The following is a 12587-nucleotide window of genomic DNA, read 5'->3' as shown; positions in this document are numbered from 1 at the left end:
TAAGGTAGGTTCTAGGGTAGTCTTTAGTGGGTTAAATTTTGTTAAGCTAAAGTGTTTTGCTTAACATTTAGGGTTCTCTGTCATAAATACATAAATTTCCTACTCACAGTGCTATCAAAATGATTACTATGAATGACATCTTTGGAGAGGAATTGAAAAGTAAAGTATAAGGGTTTCACCAGCACAAAGGAAAAAAACACCAACTTCTCTTTCTGTTCTTAAAATGTTCAATGTTCATCCCTCTATTAATAAATTTAGAATTTCACCAGGAGTCAAAATTAAAGTTATTGCCATATAATTTCCCTAATTTTTCTACTTTCCCATTGTTTTAAAAAAAATAATGATTTTTTTCCCTCCAGTTTAATAGAAGCTCTCCTATATTCAATAGTTTGTTTCCTACATCACTATTTAGCAATAACACCATCTACTTCTTTTAAAACCTCGAAGTGCTATTTGGTCATTCCTAGTGTCTGGAAATTATTAAAAGTAATCTCTTATAATCTCCTTATGTTGAATTTTAATTCCCAATCTGAATAATCTCATTTATTTTTTTCTTGTTTCATTGAATTCCTCATATTCAACACTTCTTAGGGTATAAAATTTTTCATGTTATATTTCATAATTTTTGACCTGCTTTTCCCTAATTAATGGGTATCCTTTGTTAATTCTTTTTGCTTGCTTCCTTCTTTCTTTCTCTCTTTCTTTTTTCTTTCTTTTTCTTTCTCTCTTTTTTGTTCTCTCTCTTTCTCTGTGTTTCTCTTTTTTATTCTTTCTCTTTTTTGTTCTCCCTTTCTTTCTTTCTCTCTTTCTTTCTTTTTCTTTTTTCTTCCCTCCCTCCCTCCCTTTCTTCCTCCTTCCTTCCTTCCTCTCTCTCTCCTTTACTTTTTCCTTTCATTTCCTTTTCCTTTTATTTTGTTTTTCCTTTCCTGTCCTTCCCTCCCTCCCTTCTTCTTCTTCCTTCATTCTCTCTCTCTTTCTTTTTTCTTTGTCTTTCTCTCTTCTTTCTTTTTTGTTCTCTCTTTCTCTTTTTTGTTCTCCTTCCTTTCTTTCTCTCTCTTTTTTTCTTCCCTCCCTCCCTTTCTTTTTCTTTTTCTTTTTCTTTTTTAGGTTTTTGCAAGGCAAATGGGGTTAAGTGGCTTGCCCAAGGCTACACAGCTAGGTAATTATTATGTGTCTGAGACCAGATTTGAACTTGGGTACTCCTGACTCCAGGGCTCTATACATTGAGCCACCGAGCCACTCCCTCCCCTCCCTTTCTTCTTCCTTCCTTCCTCTCTCTCTCTCCTTTCCTTTCCTTTCCTTTTTTCCTTTCCTTCCCTTCCTTCCTTCCTTCCTTCCCTTCTTCCTTCCTTCCTTCCTTTCTCTCTCTCTCTCTCTCTCTCTCTCTCTCTCTCTCTCTCTCCTCTTTCTCCCTTCCCTTCCTTCTTCCCTTCCTTCCTTCCTTCCTTCCTTCCTTCCTTCCTTCCTTCCTTCCTTCTTCCTTCCTTCCTTCCTTCCTTCCTTCCTTCCTTCCTTCCTTCCTTCCTTTCTTTCTTTCTTTCTTTCTTTCTTTCTTTCTTTCTTTCTTTCTTTCTTTCTTTCTTTCTTTCTTTCTTTCTTTCATTTTTCTCTTTCCCAACACAAATAACTGTTCAAGATTTCTTTTCATCTTTAACACTTCTTTCTAGATTGATCCTGGAGTACCATCTATGACCAATTAAATCATCAAAATTGGATCATAGTCATCTGGTTTGACAAGTCTTGCCAAGAGAGGTTATTTATCATGATTTGTCAACAAGGCAAAATTATGTGTTGTTCTGAAGGCAACAAGTAATTGCATTAGTATTGCTCATTTGGAAGTCATTAGCAACCTCTTATCCTTACTGGAGATCCCTCACCTGAGAACACCTGTAGATGCACATAATCATTCCTTAGACACCAAATAGCTACTTCCTCCTAATAAAGCCAAGGTTTCTTCTCTTCAGGAAGATCCTTATATCTTTTATTTAGCTTTAAGGGAGGGGGTGGGGTTCATGAACTTGAAATTCAATAAATCTAGGAGCTTTTTAGAGGTGAATTAATTAAATGTCTGACTAAATATGTAAACCTGCAAATAATATTATAAATATGCAAAAAGGTTCCCCACCCCTGTTTTAAAGGCTCAGTGGTTATCTTTTAGAATGACATTGGGAAAGAGATACTATCCAGCTCAAAATAAATAACCAAATTTATCAAAAATTATTTCTGTGTATTGAGGACATAATGGTAAGTTTAGAGACATAAGTGTTCTGTCAGTCAAGAACAAACCCCAAAATCTTATTCTGTCCCTCCCTTTTGAATCTCTGTGAAGTTTATAGAATATAGATATAAAGCAAAGGCATAAGGACAAACAGGTGGGTGGTCAGCAATTAATTGCTAGACAGTTTCTAGAAAAGGGCAACTTTCACATATAAATTTTGGGCAAAGTCCAAACACAAGCTTTTGGGAAACCCAAAACACAAACTCTGGGTGGACTCAACATCTGGGTGAGCAGACACAAAACAATACCTGAGTAGAATCTTAAGTACTTCTTGTAGTGGTCTCTGGAAGCTCTAGAGTATTTCTAAGGTCAGCATGACCTCTATAGTAAGTCTTGGATTAGATCATTTCCAATCACAAAAAGTTAGGTTCAGCTAATATTAATAATAAATTAAATTAACTTGATCCAAGGCCTTGTCAGATCCTAACAGATGTAAGAAGTGTGAGAAAGTCACACATAGACTGAAAGCATTGTGTGACTGTTTTTTTTTTCCTTCATCCATCAGGAAGGTCCTAAAGGGAAAATTAAAAACAGCACTTTCTACTTGCTAGGAAGATGACTAAGAGAAATCAAGCAAAGAGAAGAGACCCCTTCAGAAGATCAGTACCTCTTTCAGTGATATCCAGTTACTATGAGCCTACTAAGGTCATGTGCAATTATTTTCTGTCTTCCTAGGATCTCTACAACCTAGTTTTCAAATTTTTTTCAAAACTTGTTCTGGCTAAAGCTGAACAGAAGAAGAGTAAATTATTTTCCCCTTCCTTGCTCATTTCAAGGAGTTGTCAGTTGTTAGCTATGGTATTACCAAAAATGAATAGACAAACAGGCTCCATACTAAAGTAAAGACAACTCATTAAGACTCTAAGTTGAAGTGCCAAACAACATAGACAGAGGGAGGTTCCTTACGAAGAAATTTTCAATACAAATGAAATAGGAAGAGTTGCTGCTAGGACTAGTTGACAAGGTACTTATTCCCCCTTCTCTTTGGGAGATTTTCTCAGTTCTGGACACACTCCCTCCCTTAGGCCCCTACTCCCACCCCAACCCAAGTCCTGGGAGAGCCTCTATATAGAAAGACAAGACATTTTTCTTATACTCTTGATTTTTTTCCCCAACACCTTGATAAACTCAAGAGTTTGACTTTAATAAAGACAAACAGGAATTAGGTTAACTTAAGAATTTATTAAATCCTTAAGGCTTATGAATGATTCATGAAAGCTAAGATAACAGGGCTTAAATTAAAAAGTTTACCTTACCAGATCTACAATTATATTATAAAGCATCAGTCATCAAACCTTTCTGGTATTGGCTAAGAAATAGTTTAGTAGGCCAGTGGAATAGATTAGGTACAATAGAAGGAGACCATTATAGTAATCTGCTGTTTGATAAACCCAAAGTGTCCAGTCATTGGGATAAAAACTCTCTTCCATGAAAACTGTTGGGAAAATTGGAAGTTAGAATGGAAGAAACTTAGATTAGACCAGCTCCTCACATTCTATACCAAGATAAGATCAAAATGGATACAGTATTTAGATGTAAAAAACCAATATTATAAACAAACTAGAAGATCAAGGAGTAGTTTATTTATCAGATCTATGGAAAGGGAAGCAGTTTATGACCAAGGAAAAGATGGAGAACATCTTTAAAAACAAACTAGATAATTTTGATTACATTAAATTAAAAAGGTTTTGCACAGACAAAACCACTGTAACCAAGATCAAAAGAAATGTAGTAAATTGGGAAACAATTTTTATAACTAATATTCCTGACAAAGGACTCATTTCTAAAATATACAGAGAACTGAGTCAAATTTTCAAAAAACAAGCCATTCCCCAATTGACAAATGGTCAAAGGATATGCAAAGGCAATTTACAGATGAGGAAATCAAAGTGATCCATAGTCATATGAACAATTGCTCTAAATCACTACTTATTAGAGAAATGAAAATTAAAGCATCTCTGAGGTACCACCTCACACCTCTCAGACTGGCCAATATGACCAGAAAGGATAATGATCATTGTTGGAAGGGTTGTAGGAAATCTGGGACACTATTACACTGTTGGTGGAGCTGTGAACTCATCCAACCCTTCTGGAGAGCAATTTGGAATTATGACCAAAGGGCAACAAAAATGTGTATGTCCTTTGATCCAGGAATGCCACTACTGGGTCTATACCTTGAAGAGATTATGAAAAAGGGTAAAAACATCATTTGTACAAAAATATTCATAGCAGCCCTGTTTGTAGTGGCAAAGAATTGGAAATTAAGTGAATGTCCTTTAATTGGGGAATGGCTTAACAAACTGTGGTATATGAATGTGATGAAACACTATTGTTCTATTAGAAACCAGGAAGGATGGGAATTCAGGGAAGCCTGGAAGGATTTGCATGAACTGATGCTGAGCAAGATAAGCAGAACCAGAAAAACACTGTACACCCTAACAGCAACATGGGGGTGATGATCAACCTTAATGGACTGGATTATTCCATCAGTGCAAGAATCAGGCATAATTTTGAGGCCTCTGTTTTGGAGAATACCATCTGTATCCAGAGAAAGAGTTGTGAAGTTTGAACAAAGACTATTACCTTTAATTTAGAAAAAGAAAATCGTTATCTTATTTTGTAATTTTGTTATCTTTTATACTTTATTTTTCTTTCTTAAGGATATGATTTTTCTCTCATCACATTCAAGTTAGATCAATCATGGAAACAATATAAAGACTAACAGACTGCCTTCTGTGGGGGGTGGGGAAGGGAAGCAATATTAGAGGAAAAATTGTAAATCTCAAAATAAATAAAATCTTTCTTAAAAAAATAAAATAAAATAAGAAGTTTGATGAGCATATTTATAGGAGTTAGACAAAGGACCATGGAATGATTAGCATCAGCTAATGAAGTCACAGTACACATTATGGTGGCCTTCTCCAATTTCAGGATATCTGCTTCATGTCACATCATCAAGTTTCCTACCATGGGGCAAGAATGCCTTATGTTGTCATGTCACCTAGGATCCCATCAAGGGAATAAAATACTTTTATCTTTAACTCAGCATGTCTGGACTTTAGTAGTCACAGACTTCCATAAAACATGAGATTTTCTCTAGAGTGCATTTCTATCATAATAGGTGGCACAATGAATGGAGCATTGGCCTTGGAGTCAGGAGAGCAGGAGTTTGAATCTGGACCCAGACACTTGACACTCACTAGCTGTGTGACCTTAGGAAAGTCACTTAACTCTGATTGCCTAACATCCAGGGCCATCTTCAGTTGTCCTGATTGATATCTGACCATTAGATGCAGATGGTTCTGAAGGAGAAAGTGAAGCTGGTGATAGTACAGCATCCACTCACTCAAATCCAATTCATGTGCTTGTCATGGCATCACCTTCCTTGATGTCATGGTCATCTTAGAAAATGAAGGACAAAGGAGATTTACAATTGCTATCAGATAGATAATCAAGCAAGTCTCTTTTTTTCTCTCCACAATTTCTTTGTTAGTATTTTATTTTTCCAATTACATGCAAAGATAGTTTTCAACATTCATCCTTTGTAAGTTTTTCCACATTTTTCTACCACCCTCCCTTCCCTGTCTCCTCCCCATGGAAACGAACAATCTGGTAACATTGTACATGTAAAAGTATGTTTAGCATGTTTCCATATTAGTCATGTTGTGAAAGAGGGATTAGAATCAAGGGGAGGGGGGGACCATGAGAAAGAAAAAAAGAAAAAACAAAAGAAGTCTATAAAGTGAACACAGTATATTTTGTTCTGCTTTCAGATTCCATAGCTTTTTCTCTGGATTTGGATAGCATTTTTCCATAACAGTCTTCCAGATGATCCTTGATCACTGAACTGCTGAGAGGAGCTGCACCCATCATAGTTGATCATTTCACAATGTTGTTGTTAATGTGTACAATGTTTTCTTAGTTCTGTTGACTTCACTCAGCATTAGCTCATGAAAGTTTTTAAATACTTCTCTAAAGTCTGACGGCTCATGATTTCTTAAAGAACAATTGTACTCTATAACATTCCTATACCAGAACTTGTTCAGCCATTTCCCAATTGATAGACAGTCCCTCAATTTCCATTTCTTTCAGGCAAGTCTCTTGTTTTCCAAAGACATTTTCAACCTTTATCTCAAAGCCATGAGGGAAATTTTTTAAAGTTTAGATTTGGTTCATGTCTAATGTCTTCTGAGAGTAAGGTGAGGGAAGGGGTGTTAAAAGGTACACAATATATAATATAGATCACATAGGACAGCCATTTTATTTTCTCTATACAAGAAAGGCTAAAAACCCAAAGACTTACAGGCACACATTGACAAAAAGTTAAACAAGCACCAGCAATTATAGCTTATTTCTCTCATTCTCTTCCAGGAGGTTGAGATTTAACATCAAAACATGAAGCAGTTTTGGGGGCTGCTAAATAAACAGTTTACATTTCATCTTGGTTCTGCACTGTCTGAACAACTCCCTCAAGGTCCATGTCCTCTTTTAAGTCTAGAAAGTAGTGGAACTCCTCCCCTTGTCCATCAGAAATTCTTCTGATGCTATTGTATATAATTGGAAAACAAATAAAATATTTTATGATTAAAAAAATTCTCCTAATGACTGTCAGCTCTGACTGAGGGAACCTTAAATCTTTGGACCTCTCAAACAGCATTGCTTCTAGGATCTCAAAACCACTGCTCAATCACAAGGACAAGAATATAAAACAAAAGAGGCAGCAAAGGTTCAAAATCCAGGTATAGGTTTGTCTAAACCAGCAAAAGGTGGCATCTGCCAAAATTCACTATTTCTGCTGGAATTGGGGAAGGGAAGTTGATTTTTTTAACCCTCAAGGAAAGCCTAGGAAGGAAAATCTTGTCACACATTGACTCAAAGCAAGAGGGACAGAGGCTTTTAAAAGTACATTTAGCAGGTTACTTCTGGTTCTCTGACACTTCTTAAAAACAGTGTTGTCCCTACCCTCACCATAGAGTGGAGGACAAAGGCACTCTACCCAACCTTCCCTCCCTCCCACACTCCTCTGTTCCCCAAGGCTTGTTTAATCATCCCAAATCAACAAGTCCTTAGTTTGAGACACATTTCCCCAGAAATGACCAGCGTTTAGTTTCAGCTCTAATTGAAGTGCTTGTCTATGACTTCTAGGTAATCTTTCTGTTTAAGGTTAGAAACTGTTTTTTTTTTCTGCTTTGGTCCCAGCTTGACCTGTAGCTGCTCCAGGTCATACCTATTATGTATCAAATCCTGAAATCCATGAACTGAGGAATGAAATATCTTTACTTGTGATAACAGGGTAGCAAACCTAACACCCAGGGGGATGTCCCATGAGCACAGAGCACAAGATCAAATAATTATATATGTCAAATATAAGAATTAGGTTCAGAATTTTTGACTTTTCAGTTTCTTAAATATATTAATATGACAATTTGCTAACCCCCATCACAAGGCAAATATAAAACATAAGTAATAAACTGAAGTTCCTTCCCTTTCTGGAACCTGAATTTGAGGTGAAGAATGAAATAGATGAGCAACCAAAGTAAAAAAAATGGTGGAATCTAGACTAATTTAATAGGCACCCTTTAACTTTAGCCTGCATAACTATGTTGGCAGATAATCAAATTCATAAGTAAAAAAGTCAATGCTACAAATCAGATCCTTATAGATTCTTTCTATATTTTCCTTTCTGCTAGTAGTGTCTAAATACCTAGTTTAGACAAGATAAGAGCAGCAAAGAATATGGAAAATTTTAAGTTATCTGGTCTAGAATTTTCTAATTTGATAATCTTATTGGAGCTATAAGGTTTGAGCTAGCTCTCAATATCTGATCTGGTTATTGACAAAGCAAACTTGAATTGTATTAATATCTATTTTGTAACAAATTTTTAACAGAAAAAGGAATATGTGTGGGTGACCTGAATTGGAGAAGTAAATCTATTGAGACCAGTGGACTGTATTAGGTAGATGTCAGAAACCAGATAACTTTATGAGATATCCAAGCCCTAAGATATGATGGACTGATGAAATGAACAAAGGGGAATGGAGAACTCCCCTTGCTTCCAATGAAATGAATTCTTTCCTTTTTACATCTTCCCTATGTTCCTCTGGTATTCTGTTCTGTTCTGTTTGCTTGCTGAAAACTGTCCACCCCAAGCTTTTGTCAATGTGTTGATCAATCTCTTTCTTTTCCCTATGATTTTGAATGTCATATCAGTTAGTTATTCATTGAGAAGATTCTGCCTTCTCAGAATCAGAGAAGGGAATGACAGAAAAACTGATTACAGAAACTTGTTAATATCAAAAGTTCCATGCAGGAAACTTAGAATTTCAGTAATGTCCTTATTTTGCTACTCTAAATATATTTACTCTTATTAAGTTAAACTGAACTAAACCCTAATTTTACCTTGTAAAGGAACCTAGCTTAAGGTGAATCTCAACTTCTTTCTTGCCTACGTTCACTGGAATTCATAGCATCAAGGACAAAACAGCCAGAATGAAGTAGTTTTCCTTGTCTGGATTGCACAAGATCACTGGGATCTCATGACCAGACTTTGCTACTTAATACTACCTCTTCCCCCTCCTCTTCCTAAAAGTAAAAGTAGCTTTTACCTGGGTCTTGGAATCGGGAAATTCACTGTGCTTTGCACTCATGAAACATCTCCCCGGGGTGGCAGGTTTACTATCCTGTTATCCCAATTAAAATACTTTATTCCTCAACTCAAGGCTTTGATTTATTTCAGCACTTGACGTATTCACATTTAATGAGCTGTTCTTGGTGTTTTCATCTTTGAGCACTTTTTTTTTAGCTCTATTGTGAGATTTGGATAATAAATGTCTTCCAAGTGCTTTTCATTCTGAAGGATGTTGCTGGCCAACAAAAAGAAGAATATAATGCCATATATACCAAAAATGGTAAGGATATACCAAGTAGCACTTGTCCCATCTGGAAATTTTGTGGAGTTAGTGTGGTTCTTTTCTTCCATGAAATTCTTAGTCACATGCTGCAGTACAATGTTGGCTTGGGTCTTGTTTGAAGCTATTTGAGGGATCCACTTAATCACTAGGAAAGATAGAGATTGAAATGAGATTACTTCTTTGGCTATAATTTAATGACTTCTACATCAGTAATTCCTTGTGTGGAATCTTTAGCAAACTTTCTTTAAGGGAATCAAAAAGCAGGAAATATGCATTATTATTCCAGTTATAGATAGAAAACTGAAGTTCTGGTAGGCTTATGAATACATTTAAGATCACCCTTAAAGTCATGACCACTGTGGACAGAATTCTCTTCTCTTTCCATTTCACTCTGTTGCTATGTACATAAATACATTATGTGTACTTGTGTGTAAGATTATATTTTTTCCCTAGGAGGCATTGTTTTCTTATGGATTCTCCTATCTTGTGAGGGCCCCAAATCAGATTGATATCACATTCCATAACTTAATGGAGGGAAAACAATATTGATTTCAACTTACTTCACACAATAAGCACACTCAACATTATCAGAGATGCCTTATATACTGAATTCTAATTTTAAAACCATTCTTAAACATGATAAATCATCTCCATGCTAATGATAGTAATATAGAGTAATTATCTTTCTCTGCTTCAAAGACAAATATCAGTTTGAACACAAGTTCAATTTACATCTGGAAGGCACTTTAAAAATATTTTTAGTCAGTATCCTTGAGATGCAAAGACTTGTCCAGGATCACATGAAGCAAAGATGGAATGCAATTCCAATACCTCTGATTTAATCTTTCTATACCTTCCACTAAATCATGTATTAAATTCTAAACTACTTTCAATACCAAACAAAATACAAAACTAATATAGTACATGGGAAATAATTTGCAAATTGTTCCTTATATCACATACTATATATAATAAATATAGTCTAGATTATTGTTCATAATAACTGCATATAATCAAGGTCCCTTTAAGACATAAGTAAGAATATTTAAACTCCATGTCTGAATATTTTCCCTTAGCCATCTATTCTCTTGAAGTTGAGGATGAGCAATAATAGAAACACAAGAAGATTAAAGAGTCATTTTTTCTTCTCTCCTCTTGTGAATAACTTCGTTCATTCTACATACTTTCCTGGGCAAGAAATAGCATTATATTCCTAGAATCAATTAATTGACTAGATGTATTTTGCATAATCAGAGGCATTGAAGCAACATACAATTCACTTTATAAAAGGAAGAAAATTTTCCCACCCTGGATTTGAATTAAGCCAGAAAAAAATAATGTTAGAACCTACTTGTCTCAGACCAACCCATGTCATTCTCAGATTTCAGTGAAGTGAAGCTATTTTCATCATGGGGATGCCAGACTTTATAACCAGGATGCTTCCTGAAATTCCTCAATCCAGCACCTGTCTACAGGTGTGGCAAAGAAGGTACACCCTTTTGTACAGGACAGGAAACTCCAAAGAGTCAGACATAATGCCACTGTGCCTTGACAAGGAAGGAACCTAGACAACACATCTGAACAAAGACTGAGGAGGAAGGGAAGAAGGAAGGAATTAAAGGAGAGGTCAAGTTTCAGAATCAAAGGATTGAAGTTTATATCACATGTCCAAGCATTACTCAGGATTGTTTGGGAAAGAGTTGTGCATGGAATGTGGAGTTTGAAAAGCAGGGAAAAGGAATTCAGGTTAATTCATCCTGAAGAATGGTCTAAAGATCAACTCTAAGACAGAACCAATCTCCCATTCTCTACTACCTCTTTTACCTTACATGCTTAACTTTTCTCTATGCTATATATCCTTGACCTGATATATCCTCACTCTAATTTGCCCTCTATCTTTTAACAAGTAAGATTTCTAAAGTTATCTATATTCTCTGATCTACTTCCTTATCATTTCTTCACCATTTCTGAATTTCTTTGCAGTTTGGCCTTATTGACCACCCTCTCCTTCCTTCAACTGAAAATTACAAGATTATTTAGTCCAATATCCCTAATCTATAAAACTGGAAAATAAGTCCCAGAGCTCAAATTATTTGACCAAGATCATGCAACTCGAAAGTAGTGGAGCTGACTTCCCCACTGTAACACACTGCTGCTATGATAGCTATATATTTAGTGTTTTTTCTCTCACCTTAGTCTGCATCTTCAGCTGTCTCTTCATCATCCACTCGTTAAGCAGAGGTCTTCCCTGAGGTTAATCCTCATCTTCCTTTATCTGTCTCTACATTTTGTCCTTCATTCATCCTATCCACAGCCCTGGTTTCAGTTTCATTATTAGTTTATGCAGATGAAGATTTAATGTATGGATTTCCTTCCCAGAGTTCAACTCTCATATTTCCAACTACCACTAGAAATTTTTGCCCAGATTTTCCCAACAATTCTTCAAACTCATTTGGTAGAACTAAACTCATCAATTTCTCTAATCAAGTCATTTTAAGTCATTTTAAGCTCCCTTGATGTACCACTCAATTACATGTTTTCAATGGGTCTTCATTGTCAACCAAATTGATAATCAAAGTCTCTATAATCTGGCTCTAATCAGTCTATCCAGTCTTATTTCTTCTCCTTTATGTACTCTATAGCCTAGCCAGATTGGACTTGCTCCTTCTTGTTCTATTCTTTTTGATTTTGCTCAATTCCAATTAGTCTTCAATCCTGGAATGGACTACTTTTCCATTGCCATATATTGAAATCTATTTCTTCAAGGTCTAGCTTCCAACAAGAAAAATTTTAGAAGTAGCCTATTATAGTGAACATTGTGCAGGAACTGGAATCTTTAAAACCTAGACTTGAATACTGCCTCTAATATTTACTGTCCTTGTGACCCCACTCAAGTCCTGCAACCATTCTCTCAAGCCACAATTTTTTATCTATAAAATGAGAATAATAATAATAATAATAATATCCTATCTCTCACAGGGCTAGAGAAAGTTTGGTGGCACAGTAGATAGATTGCTGGGATAGAAGTCAGGAAGATCCAGGTTCAAATCCAGCCTTAGTCACTAACTGTGTGACCCTGGGCAAGTCAGTTAACTCTATTAGCCTCAGTTTCCACATCAGTAAAACGAGCAAATCATTTCAATATCTTTGCCAAGAAAACCCCAAATAGTTTCATGAAAAATTAGACATGATTGAAATGACTGGGGTCTTGTGAAGCTCAAATGAGAAAACTTGGGAAGAATCATCTATAAACCTTAAAACACTACATAAATATTAGCTATTATAATTACAAGCTATGACACTCTAGTCAAGTCACTTGACTTTTCTGTGCCTCAGTTTTTTCATCTATAAAATAAAGGAGCTGGACTCGATGACTTCTGGTTCCCTCCCAGATCTA

General features: G+C 35.8%; 1 protein-coding gene across 1 annotated transcript in view; it reads right to left on the bottom strand.

Moving 5' to 3' along the window:
- Positions 1–9248: 9248 nt before the first annotated feature.
- Positions 9249–12587, bottom strand: part of KCNE1 (potassium voltage-gated channel subfamily E regulatory subunit 1) — a 57187-nt gene continuing 53848 nt past the window's right edge. Inside the window, exon 3 of the mRNA XM_074232473.1 lies at positions 9249–9335. The gene's annotated coding sequence lies outside the window, so the exon portion shown is untranslated. The remainder of the gene's footprint in view (positions 9336–12587) is intronic.

Source organism: Macrotis lagotis, chromosome 1 (genome assembly GCF_037893015.1).
Source record: "Macrotis lagotis isolate mMagLag1 chromosome 1, bilby.v1.9.chrom.fasta, whole genome shotgun sequence".
NCBI lineage: Eukaryota > Metazoa > Chordata > Mammalia > Peramelemorphia > Peramelidae > Macrotis > Macrotis lagotis.
This window is presented reverse-complemented; position numbering and strand designations above follow the sequence as displayed.